The sequence below is a fragment of the Sceloporus occidentalis genome, unplaced genomic scaffold (genome assembly GCF_023333645.1).
Source record: "Sceloporus occidentalis isolate IW3139 unplaced genomic scaffold, rSceOcc1.0.p SCAF_1, whole genome shotgun sequence".
NCBI lineage: Eukaryota > Metazoa > Chordata > Lepidosauria > Squamata > Phrynosomatidae > Sceloporus > Sceloporus occidentalis.
Genome location: NW_028316981.1, coordinates 26,458,229 through 26,464,237, shown reverse-complemented (window position 1 = coordinate 26,464,237; position 6,009 = coordinate 26,458,229).

Genomic DNA, 6,009 nt, shown 5'->3' with positions numbered 1-6,009 from the left:
TGGAATGGATGGATGGGAGTAAACAGAGCATGAAAAGTCTACTTCTCTGGGCTACTGATCCCAGAATCACCACAGAATGGGCAATTTGGGAAGTTTGAAAAATAATGGCTGGCATCCTGTTCTTGAATTATAATGGTGTAAGTTATAGTTATGCCATCACAGCTCACTTGTTTGTTATGAAGAATGGATTTCTGTTGTACCCATGCAACAACCAGAATCCCTTCAAATGCCTACATTGAAAGCAGCATAACCCTACCACTACCATGACCATTTCCCTGTTGTTGGACAGAAGGAGGATGAGCTATTTTCTTGTAACTGGATGCACTGTAAGGACGTACTCCACAGGGATGTCCTGAGGATCCCTAGAGATCTCTTCCAGATCCCCGTTGCAGCTTCTCCACCTCCCAGAAAACAGCTAAACCCTCTTGTCTCCAACAACAGGGAACTGGCTGTGTTGGGCGATTGGGGGGCGGGTGCTCTGCTTACAAGGTGAGTTTTTGGGAGTAGCACCAAGTACAAATTCATGGCCAGTATTTCCAAGTTCTGTTCTAAATCTGGAGGTGGCATATCTAACAGGCACTGATCTCCTTGCCCTGATAGACTGTGCTGAGCACTTAGAAATCCAGATTAGGGAGCAAAGATAAAACACCAGAATCCACTGCACTGTATTTATTTAATTAATAGATATTTTAATTTCCAAATTTAATTGTATCATGTTTAATCCTGTTTTAAGGGAGGGGATTTGGGATATAATGTTGAATGTGGATATTTTAATGTGTTGTGATCCGCTTTGAATTAGGTGCAATAAGGCCCTAAGGCAATGACCTCTGCTGTCCACATCCCTTCTAGCAACATCATGCTCTCTTCATTCTACTCATTGTACTCAATATTGTATTCATTCACAGTTCTGTCCATCCAGTATTTGCTCAAGTGATTATGCTAAAGCTTCTTGGATGAAGCCAATATTTACCAGTGTTCATTTGTGTGTCTGTGTGTGTTTAACTACAACAGGAGTGGGGGAGCTTTTGCTCTTTCAGATGTTTTGGAATTTCTAAGAATCCCTTACTACCACTGGTCATATTGACTTGTGCTCTTGGGAGTTCAAGTATGGAAAATTGAGGGGAAGGTTTTCCCCATTCCTGCTTTACTGGTTTATTATTTTGAGGATTGGATTAATTAGGATTAAGGATTATTAAGAAGAACAAAAAAGACTACTCAGCATCAACAAAGAAGGAAATAAGGCTGAAAGCCGATTACTCTCACCCCTTGCACAGATATCCCTGCAATGTTCATTATATTAATACAATTCTTGTTTTAATTTCCTGGAGCATATGGTTGTCATTTGGTTCATATGCCCAACTGGCTTTAAGATCAAGTATTTGCATTCTTAACAGGTACTGAAACAAAATAATATTATGTACAAAGTAGATTAGGAACAGTTTGATTAGAAATGTGATGGTAGTCAAGCATGGTTTTGAGTTATACTGAAGGAAGAAGTAAAATGCAAACAGTGGAACAGAATTAGAATGGGCACTCAACAACAACAGCAAAACTACACTTGCAGCTTTTTAATCTTGTTCCCAGTGTCACTGCCACCACCTTTGCCCCTGCTAGCATAGATCCAACAGCAGAGCAACCCAGCAGGATCACAGAGATAAACGTAAGTGTCTCTTAAACAAAAATGTTACAAAAACAGGGCATTTCTGACTCTATTCAGAGTCAGATAACTACTGGCAAACTGTACAATGTACAATATACAATAGTCAATATGTACCTTGAAATCATTTCTGATGTATGATGACCCTAAGGTAAATCTATCATGGCCTTTTCTTGGCAGAACTTGTTCAAAAGGGATTTGTCCTTGCCTTCCTCTGAGGTTGAGAGAATATGGCATGCTCAAAGTTCCCTAGTAGGTTGTCAAATCCAGCAGGATACCAAAGTTCAGAAACTCAGGTTCCGTTGTAAAAGCTCAAAGACCTGAGCCACGCTAAGATTGCCTGATACAAGGTAAGCCAGTGAGGTGTAGTAGTTTGAGCATTGGTCTATGACTGGAGAACAGAGTTCAAATCCTCGCTCAACCATGAGACCCACTGGGTGACCCTGGGCAAATCACACTCTCTCAGCCTCAAAGGATGACAATGGCAAAGCAAACCCCCTCTGAAGGAACTTGCCAACAAGACCTTGTGATTGGTTCACCTTAGGGTCACCATACGTTGGAAATGACTTGAAGACACACAACAACAACAACAACAACAACAACAAATATTTTCATATATAAATGAAGGTGATTTGGAACCTAATGCACATTCAGTTGGTTCACCTTTGGAGACATTCCCCTCGGTTCGCCTTGGCATGGGAATGGTCAGAGTACTACACTTTCCCCCTTCAGAGTACTGTTTTGCAGTTGTGAGAGGGGAGGAAAGAAGAAAGAGGGAGCTGGCTTAATACTAGAGGCCTCTAGACAGTGAAGAGGCACTCGCTGGTTATCTCTGATATCTTGTTTTTGGTGTCATACTGCTCTTATTTGTTTCCATTTCTGCTCCCCTGATGAAATAAAGATTATTTTTAAGTCAACATTTATTCACATATTAATGTACAGGTTGAGTCTCCCCTATCAAAAATGCTTGGGACCAGAAGCTTTTTGGATTTCAGGATTTCTTTTTGGATTTTGGAAGATTTGCATATACATAATGAAATATCATAGAAATGAACCCCAAATCTATGTTTTGTATATACCTGATACACATAGCCTGAACGTAATTTTATGCACAGTATTTTTAATAATTTTGTGCATGTGACAAAGTTTGTGTGCATTGAATCATCAAAAAGTAAGTGTTACTTATCTCCATTGCTGATGTAGACAATTTTTTTTGCAATATTTTGGATTTCGGAATTGCAGATAAGGGAGGCTTAACCTATAATAAAATCAAAATATGTAATGTAATTTAAAAATAAATAAACAAATAAATAAAGCAAAAAAAAAAAGCCACACAAGTCTCCAGTTTTCTTTCTTCAAAGGCAAAGGTGAGAAAAGTTACTCTTTTGGACTATAATTCCCAACATCTGGCTGGAGGACTGTAGGAGCTGTCAGGAAAGAAAACCAAATCTGACAGCAAGGGAATTTTTTTGACTAACGTCTTTCACCAGTACAGCAAGTTCTGGGTACACAAGCACAAATGCTGACTATTTGTTTACTGGTTTAATTACTTAATTGCTTGCCATAACTGGTCCCTGGGCAGTTCAAACCATTGGGTAGTTCAAACCAGCTTGGCCATGAAACCCACTGATTGACCTTGGGCAAGTCACACTTTCTCAGCCTCAGGGGAAGGCAATGGCAAACCTCCTCTGAACAAATCTTGCCAAGAAAACCCAATGATGGGGTTACCTTAGGGCTGGCCATAAGCCAGAATGACTTGAAGGCACACAACACAGCACACATAAGATGAAGACAACTTGACAACAGATAACAACACTAAGAGCTATTATTCCTCGCTTTAATCTTAACTTTAGAAGAGTTATCCAAGGTCCTCTTCATCTTTGACAAAATCGACTACAAGACTGCTTCAGGGTTCAGCCTTGGGCCTGGTGTTCTTCAACATCTTTATCAGTGACATGGATGATGGGATGGATAGCATGCAGATTAAATTTACAGATGACACCAAATTCAGAGTGGGGTGTAATACCTCCAGAGGTCAGAATCTATATTCAAAATGAATTCAATAGACTAGTCAGCTGGGCCAAAATTAACAAAATGAATTTCAACAGGGATAAATGTACAGTACTACATTTAATAATAAATAAATGTAAATAATATAAAATTAAGGTAGTAGATCTGGACAGGAAAAATGAAATGCACAAATATAGGAAATATATATAGGAAAAATATCTAGGGGCCTTAAAAGACCATAAACTAAACATGAATAAACAGTGTCATGCAGTAGCCAAAGAGCCAGTAAAATTGTAGGTAGCATGAACAGGAGTACAACATAAAGATAGAACTAAGTAGTAGTTAGTCCTAAATAATATCACTCTATTTTGCTTTGTATCCAGTTCTGGACTGCACAGTTCAAGAAGGATATTGACAAGGTGGAACATGTGCAGAGGAGGGCAACTAGGATGGTAAGAGGTATGGAAACCAAACAATATGAGGAACCCTACGTTTAGCTTGGAGAAGAGGTGGAAAAGGAGGTGAGATGGGGGGGAAATCTAACAGCACCCTTGACATTATCTGATTTATCTTATCCTGCATTTGTACAGATGTCTGCATTTGATCCAGATGCAGTGATAGAGTGATTTTATAGCCACAGCTACTTAAGCACAGTTACATTCTTGTGAGAGAAGGATAAAATGCAATAGGACAGAGAAAGATGCAAGTTGTGAACCTGGACATAAATCTTCAAAGAGCTGTATAAGATTATGAAATTCTTTCAAGAAGCTAGTCTGTTATCATTTCCCTGTGAAAGCAATAAATCTGCTTACCAACCATCAAGTCAAAACCTTCTCTGAAGAGATTTCTTTGGTTGTATGTGCAGTTGCTGAAGATTTGTATGTTCAATTCAGCACCTTGGGCAGCTCCTTTAAAGTCTGGAACGCCTGTTTGGCTGCACAGCCATCTTTTCATAAATTCAGGATCTGCCGAAAGTAAAGAGGAGCAGCTTTGTCTACTTTTCCTCCACCTTCCGTTCAGGTTAACATTCATTTAACAATGACGTCATGGGAAAATCAACCGGCTTTTGTGTTTGTTTGTTTGTTCCAATTTAAACCCCCATTGTTGCACGGGATTTCCCCAATGCGATAAACTCCTATGAAAGCTTATGCTACAACCTCTTTCACAGGTGAGTCTCAAAGCTGATACAAGATCTCTTTGCATACTGATATCCCAGACTAACACAACTCTACCTGAACTCAGGAGCCATAGTCCAACACTCAGACCTCTACACCACACTGGCTCTTTCCCAAGGTAGAACCATTGAATCAGTGGAATTCACAGAAGTGTTGACTTTCCATTCAGCAGTTGGTTCAACAGGTCAATTCATTAACAGCAATGGGGTGACTACTTACAGGACAAACCATGAGGGGGCGCCAACAGACAATTTTGTGTTTCCAATTATAATACATTTAATGAGTGTTCATGTTTTAAAGCATTTTCCCCATTGGCTAAAACCTGTGCACACTTTTAACTATATGCATTTTAGTTATGCGCATTTGCTTGTGTATATTTTAAAAAATATATAATGCTCCAGGGCTCATGGATTATGCTGAATCCATCTCATGGTTCCTAGTACAATGGCTTGGGTCAGAATGATTTAACATATGTGCTGGCTCAGCATTCAGCCATTCATTCTATAAGACATCTCCACTTGGGACTATCAGTCAGATCTAGGGCATAGTTTCTGCATGATGAGAAATTGAAAGATACACACTTTTTCCATTAACACAGACCATGAATTAGATAAATTTGGTTGTCTTTAAAAAAAAAAAAAAGCTAAGTTAATGTCAATTTCTTTTCTATTCCTTCAGTACTTCTGCATAAATTAGCAAAGTGTTAAAGACAGACAAATAGACACAATCTCATAGAATCAAAGAAATGGAAGAGACCTCAAGGGCCATCCAATCCAACCCCATTCTGCCATGCAGGAAATTTAAATCAAAGCATCCCCGAGAGATGGCCATCAAGCTTCTGTTTAAAGATCTCCAGGGAAGGAGACTCCACTACACTCCAAGGGAGTGTATTCCACTGTCAAACAGCCCTTACTGTCAGGAAGTTCCTCCTAATGTTGAGCTGGAATCTCTTTTCCTGAAGCTTGCATCTCTGGAGCAGCATCTAGTCTCTGGAACAGCAGAAAACAAGCTTGCTCCCTTCTCAATATGACATCCTTCAAGTATTTAAACAGGGCTATCATATCACCTCTTAACCTTCTTTTCTCCAGGCTAAACATCCCCAGCTCTCTAAGTCGTTCCTCATAGAGCTTGGTTTCCAGGCTCTTCACCATTTTAGTCGCCCTCCTT